Raw genomic sequence first — 9,180 nt, forward strand, 5'->3', positions numbered from 1 at the left:
TCCAACCCACACCAAGAAATAGAAGAATTTCTACACGTAGAAGATCAAAGACCCTGAAAAGGCTATATGTATACATGTCTATATGTGAGTGTGTGTGTGGAAGGTGAGGGAAAGAACTTCTTAGATTCTCATGGAATGATGAGAAGTCAGAGTTTATCTTGGAAGAAAATCCCGGAAGCTGAGTGCCTGAAGACAATTTGCCTCTTGCCCAGGGAAATACATAGTCACTCAACTGCAGGAAAAACACCTAGGAAATCTGTGCTCTAGAAATCCTGTGCTTCTTTCCAGGAGTGATTATATGACATAAGAGAAAAACAGGGAAGAGTGTTTTTAAACCTTAGAGGAAACCAACATAAGGCACGATGTGTCCCAGTCTTACAGTAACAAAGGCTGTTTATTACTGTCTTTAAGCAAGACAAGGGCTTGTGTTGTAAAAGAAATGCTTTCTTTCTGCTGGTTAAGTGTGGTTCCATCTACTCGTGTTACTTTCAAGAACCTTCTCCCTCGAAATAAATACTTTCTAACCCTTCAGTCCTGGAACAAACCTGCATTCAAAAAAGAAACTAAACACACAGGAGAAATCATATGTTTTTGCTGTTGTCTCAAAGCATGCCAGAGGTTAGGCTAGTGACAGAAAAGGACAGAAGAGGCATGGTGTACAAGCTTGTGGCTTCACCATCTTTCACCCTCCAGCCTTTCCCTGCAGGGGGAGGAGAAACCCTTGGAAGAAGGCCACACACATATGACTTTGTCTTTGGAGATTTACTGGGAAGCCCAGCTGAGATTTCCAATAGGAGGAAAAGGTACTATGAAAGGCCATTTTCACCCTTACTTGATGAAGGCAGAAGAGCAGGTATAAAAGTCAGTAAGTTCATATGCTTTCCAGACTCTTTACCTAAATTCTCTAGGTTATCCACATGGACCAACACAGTCCTTAGGACTCAGGCCACAGAAAGAGAATTCATATGCAAATCAAAAGATTTGGTGTATAGTCCTAGAATGGCTCTCTTTCAGTTGAGGAAAGGTGCAACCTGCCAGAAGAAGGGAGCATGGGTCCACGTCACATTGTGCTATCTCTTCCCTCTGGCAAAGGGGAGCATGGTTTGTCTCTGCACACAGCAATCCAGGTCCCCATCCTGACTGATTCCTGCCCTGCTCCTGAAGAGAGGCAGTCTTGCTCTTGAAGATCTAGTTAGGGAAGGTTAGCTGTGTCCGTTGTGTTTCTTGCAGGAAACATGACACATTCAAATTAATCTGAGAAATGTTTAATGGTCAGTTATTTACAAAGGTGTAGGCAGAATGTACGGACACAACTGTGGAGCTGGTAATAGTGGAACTCCATTACTGCCCCCAAACCAAAAGGAAGAGGAGAGGACATGACTCCCGGAACCTGTGCAGAGCAACGTATATGAAGAGGGTCTTTTGACAGGAACTGCAGCCCCTTGGTGTGGGAGCCAGGGAATGCACACCAAACCCCTCAGTCTCCTACTGACGTACCACATTGGCTTAACCTAAAGGGAAACCAGAGGACCATGGAGCAGTTTGATGTTGTCCACATAGGTGAGTGCCCTGGAATATACAGCATGAAAGATGAGGGTGGGGAACAGATCCATAGGAATAAGGGGAAGACATCTAGTGAGTTGGTATGTACCTTAAGGTCCTATACCTCCAGCCCCTCTTCACAAGGGCAAATTTCTCCATACCCATACTGGCATCTATTCCCTAGAAGAAAACGCTCTGAGGTTTACCATCTCTGGAGTGGAAACAAGGGCCCATCATCATTGGAATCTGGCTTTTGTTACAGCAGTATGGTTACCAGGTGGGGAGAGAGAAAAACAGGTCCCTAGTGAAGGGTAACTGGCAATGAGCAAAGTTCAACCCTGATCACTCTTGTTAACATCCTCTGATAGCCAAGAACACTGAAAGTAGGCAGAAGTCAGGAAGATTCCAAGATGCTTTTACTAAAAATAAAGCAAATAGCCATTTCTTACAAAATGCCCAGCCACTAATTAGCTGCAGTGCCTTTTTATAAAGAGAGGCCCTTTGACTACAGAATCTGAGTTTAAAAGCTAAGCTCCATCCAAAGTGGCAATTACAGCTTTACCCAATCATAATAAACCTTGGTCTTCCTTTCCTAAGTCAGCACCACATCTCATTGCCAGAACAAACCCACCAGCTCATTCCTGGTTTCCTTCTGAAAACAGCAGAGCCACGATGCTCTGCAGAGCAAATGCTTCTGGTTCATTCTCTACAGGCTCCCTGTAGCCAAGAAGCACTCAGGGCCCTTCAATGGTGTTGACTTGGGCACAGCATTCTCTCAATGTCCAGCCTCTAGCCTCAGCCCAGGCTGCTGTAATTCAAGCTTTGCAATCACAGTCATAATTTTTGCAGGAAAAGAGTGAGAATCTTTACTTTCCCTTCATGACATTTATCAAATTGGAAATTTTACATGTAATAGCAACCGATATTTTTATCATGTGTGTATTCTCTACCACTTTCCTTCCTTTCATTCTACCCACTAATAAAGATTCCTGGCATTGTCCACTTGTCACACTCTTCTGGTCCGTCTTAGGCTCAGCATGGAGAATAAGATGTGAAGCTAGAAAGTTGTTATGAAGTGAAATCCTGGTGGGGCAGGGATGTAATGTGTGCAAGGAGCAGTACAGAAGCAGCAGACAGTGGGTTCCCATGTAGTAAAAGGAAGGTAAAATGCCAAACTCAGCCCAATTTAATCCATTGTTGCCAGGCAAAAATTAGGTATAGTGTGGAGAGATCTAACCATTTTTCAAGTCAACCTCAAAATTTGGATTCCTTTACAAAATTTCTTTTTTCTTTTCTCTCTTCAGTGCTGGAAATAATACCCAGGACGCCATGCATGCTGGGCAAGCATGCTACCACTGAGATACATCCCCATACAAAACTTTCTTGGTTTTTGTGCAAGTCAAACAATACAACCTACAGGCAAGTTGTGGTCATAGCCAATCTGATGGTGTGTGACACTGGGTGAGATGGTATACATTGGAAAGATGGGGAAAGATTGGAAAGACAGCAGGGTAAAAAGTTAGTTTTAAAAGAATCTGAAATTGGGGCTGAGAAGGACTTAGGAACTGTCAAAAGTGAAGAGGATTCTGAGAGCCTTGAAGAGAGTCACTGAAATTGGGAGAGGAGATTTTAAAGGTGCCTGCCTACTCATTAAGAATGAATTCTTCATTTGGATGTTATCTTGAGAGATTGAATAAAGATTTCAATTCTTCCAGTTATTCTTTGGTTGGCAGACTGTGTTGCTTTGAGTTTGCCTTATATCATGCAAAATCATGTGGCTGCCCAGCTTCTCTATGGATGGCTTAGGGGTCGAGTGATCCCATTACACTTAAGGGCAGGTTGAGGACCTGTTTTGCTTCCCGCTATTTGCTGAGTCAATGACTTTGATTTATCTTGGTTCTTTTTTCAAGCTCATTTAGTTAATTTACTTTCACTTCTCCCTGGGACAACTGATATAATCACAATATAATAAGAGGAGTAGGAGAAAGCCAAGAAATCCATCAGTTATCAAAGGTATAGTGAACTGCTCCAGAAGCTGCCACTTGGTTCCAGCAAGCTGGGATCCAGGGACTGGAAATAGCCTGAAGGGGACATATTTTACCCAACTCCTTGAGCCAGAGTCACTATACCTGAAATTACCCATAGAAGGGAGGCTTTGATATCTTCCTTTTGTCCTAAAGAGGTTGTCTAGGCTATCTAAGAACCTACACTGGACCTTGGTGATTTAAAAAATAGAACAGTTTCTGAATGTCAGCAACCCTGGTGCAGTTTAGCTAGGTGCCTCCAAATTAAGCTTTTCACAAGACTGCAGTCAAGGTGCCAGCCAGGGCTGCAGTCATCTCAGTGCTTGACTACAGGAGGGTTCACTTCCAGACTGCCTTTTCTGACTATTGCCAGGCCTCCAGTTCTCACTGACTATTGAGGGGACACATTATTCCTTGCCAGGTGGGTCTCTCCTTATGACTGTTCACAATATGGCTGCTAGATTTCTCTAGAGCAAATCAGTCTTTTTGTACCCTGGTATCAGCAGTGACATCCCATTGATTTTGCCCTAATCTGTTAATCAGAAATGAGTCACTTGATCTATCCCACACTCAATGGGAAGGAATTCTGCAGGACTTGAATGCCAGGTTCAATGGGAATCATTGAAAGTTTTAAGCTAGCCTTTTTATTCAGTGTCCATAGGGAGACAAACAATGATATAGTCATCATGTGACTCTGGATAGAACTCTGACATGTCTCTCTGAATAACCTCTGACTCCTATAACAATCATCTTCCTACAAAAGTCAAACATGGATGTAGTTACATGTTACATGGGCATACATTTTACATACAAATCCTAAGGAAAACTGAGTTCACACTGTAGTTTATTAAAAAGAGAGAGGGAGAGATTGACTAGAACATAAAATCAGCTTATTTTCTCCTCATTCTCTTGTGTCTGCTGGGTTTGAGCTCTGAATCAGCCCTTTACCAGCCATGTGACTCTCTCTGGACAAGAAGATTCCCTAAAGCTCCTTTCCTCACCTGTAACCTGGAGATAATAATAGAATTCATATCAGTAAGTTTGGAGTAGGAGTGAATAAAAGCGATTATTATATTTGAAGACCTAGCCTACCACCTGACACATTATATATGCTAAAGAAATCTTGGTGCCTATCATTATCATTATTATCCTATTACTATTTTTTAATCGACTATATTTCCCCTTAAACAGTCTACTCTTAAAGCTTAGATCGCCTCCCTATAGGATTCTTAAAAACTCATGGGCAGTTTTTTATGATGACAATGAGCATATTATAGACATAGGTTTTGGAGACCTGTTTGTTGCCAGTATTTGGCTTACATCAAAATAAATCCTTATGAAATTAGTGCAGGTTATCAAGGAAGTTTGTAAGCAACAAAACATTATAAAAGAAAGAACAAAATTGATTTTTCACATTTCATCTCTTTAATCCTTGGTCACATTTTGAATGTGTGATTCATGAATATGGATAAGCAGGGCTACCTGGGCATTTTTGGAAATTCTGAGGAAATCCACATAGAGGAGGGGAACATAGCCTCAGCTCTCACTGGAATTAGAAGCCCCAAGTATTTTAGAGAGATGTCTCATAGGCAGTGTGTTCACCCATGTTATGTTTTAGAGTTGAACAGAATTGAGTGTCTCTTACTACTTATTGAGGCAATGTTAGCTGTATTCCAGAAGCCTAGAAATACATGGGTGGACAAACTATCTATGAAATAATTGTTGCCTTTGCATGTGCTTTGAAAAGATACTTGGGGAGACAAAGTCACCCTTTTCTCTCTCTCTCCCAACTTCTTTCCTTCTGAGAAACTGCAGAATTTTGATCCACTCCACATACGCCTCCTTCCTCTGGTTTTGAAATCTGCAGACCAATGGCTTGTTTGCTTGTTAGCATGAAAGGCTTGCTCTGGGTCTGTGCTTGCTTGTTAGTAAAGAACCAACAAGCATTGCAGTCCAAAGGTAATCATGGAATGAAATCACTTCCAGATGCCAAACCCCGCTCCTGATGGTGAAAGCAGACTTTACAATTGCAGTGGACCAGGTATTCAATGGCTCTCACCCAATCCTATTAGGGTTTTTGAACATGCACATGTGTTCTTGTCCTCTTTTCCCCTCTCCCTCCCCTTTCCTTTTTTTTTTTTTTTTTTTTTTTTTTCTTCCTTCTATCACTCCTCGCTTTCCTCAGCTTGGATCAATTTCAATCGAAAGAGCAAAATCGAAGCTGGATAAAACCCAGTCTAAATTCTCCCATAAGTATCTGAGCTTCTGTTATCCTGGGATCTATTACTTGATGATAGCCCCCTGTTAGAATAGCAGCCACTAAAGATAGGAGTCGCTCTTGCTTCCAGCTTCATCCTCATGGGCTCTCAGAAAGCCTGTCCCAGGCAAAGCACAAATGTGAAGAACACTACTTCCTGGACAGCTGGTGAAGTTGTGGTCAGAGGGCTTATTCTACCTGCAGAGTTGAAAAAGGATCACTGTCCATACTAAAATCAGAATGGGCACAGAAATGAAACCAGCTGAACAAATCAGGACCCCAAACTGGTGGAATATTTGTCACCGTTCAGCAATGACATAGGAGATGGTGTTTTCAGTCTCCACATGCTGAGATGTGTCTGCACTTCCCACAGGGAGTTTGAGAAAAGGAGAAAGGAAAGAAGAGAGAGAGGGAAAATAAGGCCAAAAGAAAAGGACTCAGAACTAAAAGAACATTTTTAGTTATTTAATTATAGTATTAAGGTCTGAGGAAGAATAGAATTAAGAAGACTTTCAAAAGAGGAAATCATTTTAGACCTATTGGTTTTCTCCTGTCCAAAAGTGTGTGCCAGGGAATCTAATTTCATTTCCCATCTCAACTTTAACCCTAGACAGTACTTAAATTATAAAATCTTTTCCTTCATTCGCTAATTAGTCTTCTTCACCAAAGTTCTAGTGATAGACATGGCCATTTGCGAAGATGTGATCTGATCATATACAAGTAGAAAAAACACAAATGAAACATTTGTATTGAATCAATAGAAGGGCTTTTTAAGACTTTCTTTTATTTGACTTTTTTGTAGTTAGTATACTTATTAAATTATTCCTTCCCTTGTGTTTAATTCATTATACTTTAAATGCAACAAAAATGTATTTCTTTTCAGGTAAAATAGTATGTAGCTTTGCTCACATTCAGTCATTTATTCCCAGATGTTTACATCCACAAGGTCCAAGAACTCCATAAAACCCAGGATAATAGCACATTGAAAATATCTGGCCACAACCCATAAAAGAACGTACATAATAAAAATGCTCCCACCCTTCAATCCTTCTTCCAATGCAAAACTTCCAATGTTTCAAAGTGATTTTCCAAAGGTGCAGTGGGGGTAGACATCTTAAACCCTATATTCTCCCATCACTGAGATCTTAGTTCAAGATCAAATTGAATAAGTTCATGTATTTACCTCCTTAGAAAGAATCTCTTTAAAATCAATCCAGACAAAAATAAATTTTAAATAGATGTTTAATAATTTATTGTAAGAAAAAATAGAAGGGGTGTATATGTATAGATGTGAGTATGTACCCAGAGTAATGAATGTCTTCTCCAAATGGTCAGATTTTCATCATCCCATTAACATTTAAGCAATACTGCTTCCCCAAATCATTTACTAATGCTGGGTATTTTTTTTACTTGGTTTTGGAAGTATAAATTATTTTATATCAGTCTCTCAGCTACTTATCTTAGATGTATAATATTTTATGCCAAATGAATAGCAAAATCCCATAGTTAGTTTGTGGTTTGATTCCTTAGAAACAAGGGGTATCCAGAGTACTGACCAGTTAAATGCTCAACCAATCAACAAAATCTATTGGACTTCATCTACCTAAGAGAATCAGTTAGAAATGTGAAGGAGAAAACTTCTTCTGCATCAAGAGAGGTAGTAAGACAATGCTAGGAAACTGGTTGGGTGATACAAATGGAGGAAGGTATAATATATGAACATGTACACAACATGCTATGGCTACCCAGAAGGACATTGAAATGCTCAGGAAGGTGGAAAAGGTGAAGTTCTTATGTCTGCACAGTGGGATAAGAGAAAGGAGAAATCAATTGTGTGGTAGAAACCAAAGTATATTTCAAATCAGACAAAATCTGACTGAATCTAGGGTTCAGTTAGTCTTTTCATCTTAGTAGTCACATGGCTTGGACCTAGTTTCTTCATCTATAAAGCTGAGACAATCACTCCTACTTTGAATGGTTACAGCAGAAACCAAATGATCTAAGAGGCTTTGCAAGTTGTAAAGTACCATGCATGTCTGCCCTAACAGAGTGGGTGAAGTTGTGCAAAGAATTAGACAGCCGATGAAATGAAAACACCCTGGGACCTAGGCTCACTGTTATTTATGCCTAACACATGCTTGAGTAATGCTTTCCATCTTGTTTCCTTGTCTGTTAAATGGGGATTAAGTATTTGTCTTATGTGGTTGTTGTATGATCAAATGAGAGGCTATACACAGGAGATTTGTAAAAGGTGAGATGCTATTCAAACTCAACACTTTGCCACACTTTGGTGAAATATAATACATATTCATTTATTCTCTCATTCATTCAACAAACATTCTTTGAACATTAAACTATGCCAGTCTTTGCCAGGCATTAGGAATATTATGGTGAACAAGATAGACCTGACCTTATCTCAAGGAATACATAATAAACTTTATTAACAAGTTATTTGCAAAATGAAATAGACAAGCCCACTTTTTGAAACCATATATATTTTCAGTATTCTACCACACTTACCCTTTGAAACATACACACACACACACACACACACGAAGAGTCAAGGAAGTTTAGTATAAAGATAACTAGCAAATTAGAGATGGATTCAGTTCCAGATCTTCTTAGACATATCATGAAAAGTCTTTGTGCCCTTATTCAGGTTCCACCTACTTCAAAGGATTTATCTGAAAATTTGTAGGCAGGTGTCTCTATGCTGAATCTGGTAGGTTAAAGAACTACTGCAAGACAGACTAATGGACAATTGATTTGATATTTTTAACAAGCCAATGACATGAAGAAGATAGTTAAGAGATACAACAACCAAATTATGTGTGTACTTTGGATAAAATAATGACTTGTAACACATTTTTAAAATAATAATACAAATTCAAACATTGCCTAAATTACAGAAGATATATAGGAAACATCAATAATTTTTAGGTATGTTAGTAGGAATATGATTTTATAACAAATGTCCCATATGTTTTAGTACATGCAAGAATGAAACTATCTAATATCTAGGACTGACTTAAGATGTAATACTAAATAAAGGGAATGATAAATTATGTAACAAAAGGAAAATCTGAAGCATTCATCAAAAGCATGTACACATAAATATATCTTATAGCCTATTTTTATTTTTACTTTTTTACTCTTAATACAGTATCTCACTAAGTTGCCCTGGATGACCTTGCACTTGCCATCCTCTTGGCTCAGCCTACCAGGTACCTGGGATTACCAACCTGCGCTACCATGCCTGACTTCTCACAGCTGTACCTTAAAGAAAGCATTATTGATTCATTTTTTTTCTTTCCTCTGGTACACAAAGTAGGCTACAAAACTCTTTGAAGAGAAAAC

The sequence above is a fragment of the Sciurus carolinensis genome, chromosome 2 (genome assembly GCF_902686445.1).
Source record: "Sciurus carolinensis chromosome 2, mSciCar1.2, whole genome shotgun sequence".
NCBI lineage: Eukaryota > Metazoa > Chordata > Mammalia > Rodentia > Sciuridae > Sciurus > Sciurus carolinensis.